Raw genomic sequence first — 9,739 nt, 5'->3', positions numbered from 1 at the left:
GGTGTGCTTTCTGTTTGCTTTTTGCTGATAGCCATAAACGCCAAACATTTGGGTGTAACAAATCACTTTTCAAATTCATCAGAACATACATTCTGATCTGTTAAGGTGGTATTTATTTTTATTTTTATTGACTGTTCCACGGGGATGCAAGCAAACTGCAGGCAGCCGAGGGGACAGGGATCACAACCCCTGTGAAAACTGCGAGGAGCAGAGCAGAGCTCGCCCTCCCGGCCCGACCCGACACCAAACGCCACCGGCAGAGCTGGCAGGTCCCGGGACAGGGGGAACCGAGATCTGTCCCCTTGTCACCAAGCCCTGCAGTGGCTCCTGCACTTTGAGGGCCTGCTGCCCCCTGCTCCTGCCCGCTGAGCTGCAACTGTGTCTTTGCATCTTCGTTGCAAAATTTCTCTATATAAATAACTTCGCGAATATTAACTGCATGAAAACGCGTTATATTACCATCACGCTACCGCCTATAAGACTTTTTTTTTTTTTTTTTGCCTCCTCAAAACGAAAAGCTAATGATGAGTGGATTGCAGTAAATTCCCTTCATTAGTTTGCGGCTATTCAGGGCCTTGCAAAAGACCTCACGTGGTCGCCTACCGACTCAAAACTGTCATAATTAATGTTCACGGGGAGTGCCCAGGAACCAGCTGGACGGAGGACTCCGGCCAGCCCCGCTTGGGCACCCAGGGCTGCGGGGAGGAAGGGGTTAAAGCGTGCAAGCTCCTGGCAAGTCAGATTGGGCAGAAAGCGCAGGCCTTTTTTTTTTTTTTTTTTTTTTTTTTTCCTGGCCTTCTTCTTCTTAATTAATCATACGCTGCTTCCCAATTTAAATATGGAAATGGAGAGCCGCTCGCAATTATTAATGAGCCTCCAGGCTGTCCTGTGGCGCTTGCAGCCGAGCTGTGTCAGCCGGCGGGGAGCAGCAGCAGCAGCAGCAGCAGCAGCATGGCATCTCCTGGCTGCTGGGTGTGAAATTGATGTGCACAAAGGCTCCTCCTTAACTCTGCGCACGCTAAATAAATAAATACGGGCTTTTGTGCGCCGAGCGGGGCGCACCTTGCTGTGGCGAGGATGGAGAGGAGGGAAGGACAGGGGGAAGAGGAGGAGGAGGAAGGAGGAAAAGGAGAAGTTGGCACGTCCCCAGACCAGCGCTACCTGCCCCCCCCCGCCCCCGCTTGTCTCCACCTGCATCCCCGCTGCGGGGCGGGCGCAAGGGCGAGGGGTGGTTGGAGTTGGGGTGCTAAATAAAATCGATGAAAGGGGCCTGCGTGGGGGTTGGTGTGTGTGTGGAGTCAGTGAGGGCAGCCAGGCCGAACAATAAATTTTGCCCGTGCCCGCCACCAGCCCGCACAACATGGCCGATGGCGGGCAGCGGGGCCCCGCGGCGCACAAGGCGACGGCCCGGGGGGCACGCCGCAGCGTCCCCTCCCTCCCTGCCGTGCTCCTCTTTTTACCCCCCCCCCCCCCCATTATTTTTTTAATTGCTCCTCTTCTTTCTCCTCTTTTTATTATCATTTTATGTTTAACCCTTTTTTTCCCTGCCCCTTTTTTTCTGCCTTCTGTCCATTCGATGCAGCGGATGACTAGGTTAAAAAAAAAATCAGCAATAGGCAACTAGTTTTTAGTAGTCTTTATTTATTTATTTATTTTTCAGCCAAAGGTGGGAGGAGGCAGCGAGGAGCGGAAGGGACAGGGAGAGAGCGGCGAGGGCTAACAAAGAGTCAGGTGCAGTGCTGCGGGTGCGGTGCCGGCGTGCTCGGGCTCTCTGGTTTCGAAGCATTCCCGGTGCGATTAAACAAGAAAATAGAACGGCTTTGCGAGAGCAAGGCAGATTTCTAGTGGTAGTTACGGGCTCTGCAAGGAGTACATGTGTTTTGTCAGAAAGAGCCCGTTACTGTAGTGATGGAGAAGGACGTACCACCTAGTTCTGTGGGACAGCAGTATTTGAAGATATGCCTGGCTTGCCTTTGCTTTTTTTGCACTCCAAAATACGCTGCTGCTTCTCTGGGCGCAGGTAAAATCCCTACAACGCGTTTTCTGCGAGTTTGCCATGTTAGATAAGAGCGTGACTTTGATGTCTTGATGGAGATAGAAAGCGAAACAAACCGGGGCAAAGTCAGGGATTTAAGCTACGGGGAGGGAGGGAAAGGAGGAAAAAAAAAAAAAAGGCAAGAAGATCAGGCTATGATAAACAACACTGAAAAATGGCAGGAGAAAAATGTTTACTTTTGAATATATGGCCTGCTGCCAGGTTGACGCTGGTTTTTAGGTTAGCAGAGGTTGGAGGAAGGGCCGGACTAAGGCGTGGCTAGCTGCTGTCAAGGAAAAAAAAAAAAGTCTGCAAATTGCTGTTCTCAGCTTTTTTTTCTCTCCTCTCCTCCACCCCCAGCCCCCCCTCCCCCGAACGAAAAAAGGCAGTGCTTGCTCTTAAGGCTATTAAAAATGATGCAGGGTTTTAACCATCTGCTGCACTGGGTACTGTTCCCTGGTGCTGCAAATCTGTATTTTTGTAGAGAGAAGACCTGCAGAGCATTCAAATTACAAAGCTATATGTGAGCGTTTAAATATTTCATGAACTAGTGCCCTTAAAGGCAGCTCGTTTTTAATTGCGAAATAGGTTTTAGCAAAATCAAAGTGGTTTTAATCAGCAGCCTGTCCTTAACAGTTCAAGACACCAGTGGTGGGGGTTTGCCTAAAAGGGGCACAGGTGTACTGCTAGAGCAGTGTGCTGCTGCTTGAGAAAGGCTGTCACCGGGAGCGATGTAAGCCTCAAGAAATGGCCAGTGGTAGAAACTGATCGTTTGTCTAGCCTCGTGATTTTTATTTCTTAAAGGCTTTCAGGTTGAAGTGCGTGGGGCGACTGAATACAAAGTCATCTCTTGCACTTGACCAGCTGCTTATGTACGTAGCGGAGTGAAATTATTTAATGAGTAACATGGAGACGGGCAAGGAAACCCGGCTGCGAACATGGCCTCGTGAGCTGTAGTGATATGTCCAGTTCACAAAGGAAGACCACTTCTAAATAATAACAGATGGAAGAAATGCTTTTGAAGTGGTGAAGCTTCAAGAAGAAAATAGCAGGAATCTTTAATGTGGTATTCTTCTCATAAATTAGATTAACTGTTTAAGTGCCATAAGCAGCAAATGAAATATTTCAAATATTCATAAATCAGGGTATAATGTTTATTTCGAGTAAGAGTTAAGAAAATTGGAGGTTATTGCCTCATAATTCATCTATGTATTTAAGATCAATTAGCAAGTTAATGGATAAAGAGATTGTAGTTAAGTATTTGAGGCATACGGCTGCTTTGAAAATGCTTTACCAGTTTGCTTTTTTCTCTTGTAAGATTTGTCAGTACTGGATTGTTACCTAAAGTCACTGGTTATTATTTGTAACTGGGAGGACTGGATTTTCTTTAAATAAAACATCTACAATCTGCAAATGAATGTTACAAAAGGCATTTAATTTGTGAAGCCAATGTAGGGGCCCAGTTAAACCTCTTCTCCCAATTTTAATAATAAAAAAAAAAGCTTTATTGTAGATATCTTGTAGATGAGGTAAATTTTTTCTTACTTTAAAGTTGAAGTTTGGGGGTTGTGTCTTGTCACCTGTTGCCTATTGCAGAAAGAAGAGGGGGGGCATTCAGTGATCACGCAAGCTTGTGCACAGAATTTGCTGTCTGTCATTTCAGTGCAGTTCTGGAAGGAAAATAGCCTCTTTTTAACCCTGCTTTTAGGTGCCACATAAAAGTGTACAATACATTTGCTTCGGATAGTGCCAGAGAAGCATAATGAGGTGTTCAGTCACAGTTTGGATGCGGTATTGGTAGAAAACAGTACAGGAACTGTGGGCTAGATTTTAAAGGGAATAGTCCTTGTAATCCAAGGCTGCCTAAATCCCAAACTGGTATCCAGGCAATGCTGGGACACTAAATTCTCTGTTCACTTTTTGTTGGGCTGTTATCTGCTGAACGTTTTGTTTTTCCTGCAAGGTCTTTAGTATGGCTGGGGATTTTGGTATTGTGTTGGTTTGGGGGTTTTGTGGTTTTCGTTTTGTTTGTTTGTTTGTTGTTGCATTTTTTTGTTTTTGTTTTGTTTTGTTTTGTTTTTTTGTTTTTTGTTTTTTGGTTAACCCGTGGATTGCTCCTTCCTTTCATGCAGAGCACCTTCGAATATATGAATGCAAGCAGTCTGGAGTAAGTGAGCTTTTCTGACACAGAATATGTGGATGGGAGGGCTTAGCTGGGGGTCACTGTTACAGACCAGTAAAATACTGACATGCTAACATTTTGCTTGCTGTATTTGGATTTAAAAGTCAGTGTTGTGTACCAGAGCATTCCAGTATGGTGAAAGGTTCATGTATCACCTAATACTCTGCAGTTAAGAGGGGAAAAAAAAAAATCTGCATGAATAAGCATGTCTATAAACACTACAGTATTGATGTTATTCTTCAAGTTAATTGTATTTTACTATATGCACAAGTGTATATACAGCAAGTGTACTGTATCTAACCTTGTATTATGCAGGCTTCAAGGTTTCAAAATTGTATATTTGTAACCTATTAGGATGTAGGACTGTAAATGCCTCTATGAACAGCCTTACTGATACTGAAAGTACATAATTTGTTCATAAGAGTATTTTTCTGGGGAATCATACATGAATAAAAAAGTAGTAGGTAGTGGGATTACAAAATTCTTTTGTATTTGGCATCATACGCTACCTATAATACATCTTGTTATCCCACTAACGCATCTTAATATAATATTTTTATTTTAATATCAATTTGTTCTTTTGGGAAATATAGCATTAACTTGCAGATTCTGGTCACATATTTAGTTCTAAATTTAAATAAACAGGCAGCTTATTTTAATATTATTTTCACAATCCTATAGTAATTGAACAATAATATCTTTGTGCATATTTACCCCTAAATATGTATTTTTGCTTTGTTGTTGAATGATGGAGCTGGTTATTTGAATATAAGTGGTTTTTTGTTTGCTTGTTTTGTTTTTAAAGTACTGGAAAAAGTTGTTTATTACTATGCATTTCTGTTCTGTGTGGTTAAATAGAATATGAAATGTATAATTAGTGTCATTTAAATAATAAATTAAAGCCAGCAGATGATACAATATGCAAAACAGTTTATAGCAACAATCAATTTCTATAATGTTCTATGTACTGTAGAATTATTGATGAAATAAATTGTATGAAATACAACAACAGTAAGTATGTGTTGGGTGATACTCTCTCTGCAGTATTACACTGACTCTGTTAAAGGTACAGTGATCCAAATAGTTTAATAGTCTGGGTGAGGTTGAGTGATATATAAGCTGAGAATGTTTTATTCGAATATTACTTTTTTTTTTTTTTCCCGTAATAAAGTCCACGTTAAACAGATCTTCCCAGATTAAAATCCATGCAACCCCACTGACTGAAGAGAGCACCTCTGGAACATTTTTCAAAGCTTGTCTTGTGTTGGTTTCTATTGCAAAGTCAGTAGGCTTGTCCCAAGATACTCTGAAAAGCCTCAGATCTGTGATTTTTTTTTTTCCAGAACCAGTGAAATAAGTGCTATATTAAATTCTGGAAGAGCAAGATGGCTTGCATGTGCCATCAGTACGGAACACTTCTTAATGATGTTTCTTGTGATTTGACTAGAGAGCCAAATCAGGCCTACCAAATTTGTTTGAAATGAAACAGAAAATACAAATATATGTGTGCAAATATACTTAATTGTTTTTAATCTGCTTAATTAAATCAGCCATGTGGTATCTGGTGTCCATTAAAAATGTATTTAAGTTTTTGTTGGTTTTTTTTTTTTTTTCAGTGCCTGGCTTAGAACGTATTTCATGGTCAGTGGAAAAAAATGAGGAAGACGAGGGTGTGGCTGCTACTTTTAGAGGGTCTGGCCATGCAGACAGGGATTGGCTTTGAAGTTGCGGTCCTTCATCGTTACAAAATGAAGAATTCTTTTAGGTAAAACAGATTTTTTTTTTATTTTATTTTTTAATGAGAAACCAAGTAAGCATGTAATCCTGTTATTTCTTAATCCTTATTCATTAATCCTATATTAATGCATATTTATAAAGGATGGTCGGCTCTTACTCGAGTTCAGCAGCTTTATTTGTGTTTCGTTTTGCCCCAGATTTCTTGACTCTTTCACTAATCACGACAACCCCCCCCCCAAAAATAATTCCAACATTTTCAGGCCAATAAGGAAAATGGTTTGATGTTTCGTTTATTGCAAATATCCACCAAGGGACTGATCTTGTAGACTCTAAAGTGGATCTGTAACTAGTTCTTAATTTTTATTTCCATGCACAATGCTGCAGCATTAGCCCCTAAACTGGCACGTATACACACAGATAGTTTCCTCTGTGGTTTTTTATATTCATACTGAAACTACATGATCATGAAAGGTTAGAATGAGATTTAGAGAATATTTTAAAGCAAAAAAATCTTGAGGGATGAGATTTGTCGACAGCATTTCTAGTAATAGCATATGTTTTAAGACTTGGGTCACGCTGTGTTCAAGGGCCATTTGTTAATAATGCTTACTTACATTCTTAATTTTATGTAATAGATGTTAGAGTTATTTTTCTGCAGTGGTGTGGTATTACCACTCTACTTCTTCCTCTGCTGCATCAAATGTTATTCAAGTATTTTGAAAATGTGTGACTTACTGATACTATGAGTGAAGATGGTGCTGCAGAAACTTCTTTGGTAGTATAACCGCTCAGGTGTGGTTACAGAATCTGTTCCGTCATCTCCTGTCTTATATTTGAGCTCATCATCTCTTAATTATATATCCTTGTTTTCCTTTGAAGACCAGCAGCATGTGGGTTGTGGTGAAGTATCACATTTATGGTGAATTGTTAGCCACAAGACTGAAGGCTAAGTATAGCAAACCACCGTACAAGTGGCAATATGCCAGCACCTGACACACATCTTGGAATAATTACTAAATGTTTATTTGCATGTAACAATGTGTGCATGGGGAAAAAAAGATAGTAAAATAAACAAGGAAGTACATTTGTATGGTAAAACAGTATTTTATAATTTAAGTTCTTGCTAATTATTGAGAGAGAGGAAAAGCTGGTGGCTAACTCAACATATGTACTTTTTAAGTATTTTTGTGAAGTTTGGGCTATACATTTGTAGAATTGCATCAGGCACAGTAGCTATCTTAGGGGATTAATTATTTCATTTTTATTACAGTGTATTTCTTGAGATTTTTTGTTGTTATTGTTACTGCTTTTGGGCATACAAAACATTTAAATGTAGAAGTTACTGCATTGGATCAGATTCACAGTCTAATTAATGCGAAGTCTACACTGACAGTTCTTATGGGGGTTGTTGGTAAGAGAATGCAAGGCAAAAAGGACCAACATCTGATCCTTCTGGAATACCCTGTCCTTGTCAGAAAGCATGCCAGCTAGATACCTTGGCCAATGGCTTTGTTATGGCTTTGCGCAAGTGTCTTTCCAGCAGTCCCGTTGAACGCTATATTTTTGAAGGCTATACATAGAACTGTATTCTTTCAAAGTCACACCAATGTCCCTTCATAATGTACCATGGCACTGATTTACACATGCTCAGCCTGCATTTTGTAAGATCATATAGACCTGTAGTTTGAACTTGCTGCTTGTTTAATTTCCTTGAATGGTCTCCTGTCCAAGATGGGAAATAGGTTTAAAAAAAAGTCAGTGTACAGTTCTGGCTTCGAAAGTGCACATCTCTGTGTTTCCAGTTGATAACACAGCTTGTTATCCACTTGATAACAGTTTAGTCACTTCCTCTTGTTTTATGGCTGTCTTTTTGAGAGACAAATCATTTTTGTCACCCACCCTTACACTCCTGTTAGTTATGTAGCTTTAATGAGGTAAGCTAAAAAGAACTGTAGACAGCGTTCTCCTTGAAGGTATTTTCCTGGCACATATATACTAGAAAGGTGGTGTTTTCAGTTTAGTTTTCTGAGCTTTTTTGCATGCATTGTAAATTTCTTTTTCTTTTATTTTTTTGACAGTGCTGCATATACATGAAAGCTTTTGCTAACTTGTTGTGATGGCACCCAGGTCTTTCCCCTTTGTCAAGAATGTTGCAATATGACTTGCTTAGTAATTATAAAATACATATTTATCATAGTGTTTTACATTTGCTCAACTTTCTTAAACCTCTTCAGTAACCCAAATATGCTCCAAGTGTCAATTTTGCCACTATGTTTTACAGCTGATTTTTCCAGGCCTCTAAATAGATGTTAAAAGCTGATGTGTGGCTTCTGCATGCAACAACTGTTAACTTTTTCTTTCTAAAATGTCTTTTTATTCCCACATCTTGCTTTTGACTGCTTGGCTCATTTTTAATCATGAGTCTAACTTTCGCTTATGATTACTCTGTTTTCTTTATGGTCTATACAAGTCATGTTATCAAAGCCCTTTTGAAAGGCCAAATAAATAATAATTCCTTCTGCGGATCCACTCCAATTTTAAAAAGACATTTTTCATTATGTTAGCAATGTTGTTTTTTCTCTCCATTAGGTAATCTCTGTTTAGACATTCAGGTTATAATATTTTAAAGTAGCCTTCCAACCATTTTACTAAATACTAGAATTCATCGGCATGTAATCTGGACCGTTATTTGTGACTATTTTTAAGGAGTGCTACCCTTTCATTCCAGATAGGAGAGTGAATTTTTTTGGAAATGCTGGCCTCAACCTTGAGCTGCCTCAGAGTTCCTTCATGTGTATGTTACTCCTCAGAATGTCTCGTCTTTTAGTTTATCCAGTTATTTCAGCACTTTCTATTTTATCAGCTGCCTCTCAGCCTTTACTTGCGGAAGAACAGATTAATGGGATTTGTGGTCTGGAGGGTTCAGAAAATATGATTTGATCACTTTAATATCACTTTTTTTTTTTTTTAACTGTTTCCTCCTATGTTAGGCCTGACAACTTCTTTCTAAATTAAAGGCTGTCTCCGGGTCTGCCTAGATTTCTGGGCATTGAGAGAGGTAGGGTCAATTGCTCCACCCAAAAAAAGTGGACTGTGCAAGAACTCCACGTCACTGAGTCACATTTCCTCCAACTCTTTTCCTGTTCTAGAGAAGGAACATCTTATTCCATAACTTCTTAGAGTGTAGTTTTACTTCCCTTTTTCGATATAGATAGTGCTGTTAGCTGGTGTGAAGGAGAAAGAACTGGAAAATGAAGGACATACAGGCTGAAGTAGGTATAGTCTTGAGTTTCCTTGGGAGAATTAGTGGTTATAGAGCTTTTTTTTTTTTTTAATACTCTTGATCAAGAACCCAGCTATCAAGAAATGCTAACATGGTCATACAGAGTGAGAAAGCGTGAGTTTACTCTTTTGCATGACTAAACATCTCAAGGTCATAATCAGCTATTATCTCTTCTGCAGTGTTTTTCCTCCTCTTTATTCATTCCCTTTGTTTCCCAGTACTATTTCAAACCTACCAGACAATTGTTGTGCAGTCTTCCTGCTTCTAATATATGTCAATAAATTGTCCTTATGTCTTTGATTCTTTGGTTCAGTCCTTATCCTCCTAATCTCGATTTGAAATGTTACTTTCTAAGAATATTCTTTGTCCTACTAGTTGCAGTTCAGTGCTGTTTGGTTTTGGGAAAAGGTACCTCTTTGTCTCAGCCTATTACAGAGCTTTTCTCGGTACACAGTTTGCCCTTATCCACCTACTACTTCTGTTTTTAGAGATTTTGTTAGCC

At 39.9% G+C, this 9,739-nt stretch overlaps 1 long non-coding RNA gene across 1 annotated transcript in view; it reads left to right on the top strand.

Annotated features, from left to right (window-relative positions):
* The first annotated feature begins 1,227 nt into the window (after nucleotides 1-1,227).
* The window catches only part of LOC308188036, a 119,108-nt gene continuing 110,596 nt past the window's right edge, over nucleotides 1,228-9,739 (top strand). Inside the window, exons 1-3 of the long non-coding RNA XR_013945109.1 lie at nucleotides 1,228-2,020; nucleotides 4,168-4,202; nucleotides 5,834-5,982. This is a non-coding gene — a long non-coding RNA (uncharacterized lncRNA). The remainder of the gene's footprint in view (nucleotides 2,021-4,167; nucleotides 4,203-5,833; nucleotides 5,983-9,739) is intronic.

This window comes from Anser brachyrhynchus (assembly GCF_964034855.1).
Source record: "Anser brachyrhynchus genome assembly, chromosome: 1".
Taxonomy (NCBI): Eukaryota; Metazoa; Chordata; class Aves; order Anseriformes; family Anatidae; genus Anser; species Anser brachyrhynchus.
The sequence above is the reverse complement of the archived record's forward strand: the minus strand, read 5'-3'. Positions and strand labels throughout refer to the sequence as shown.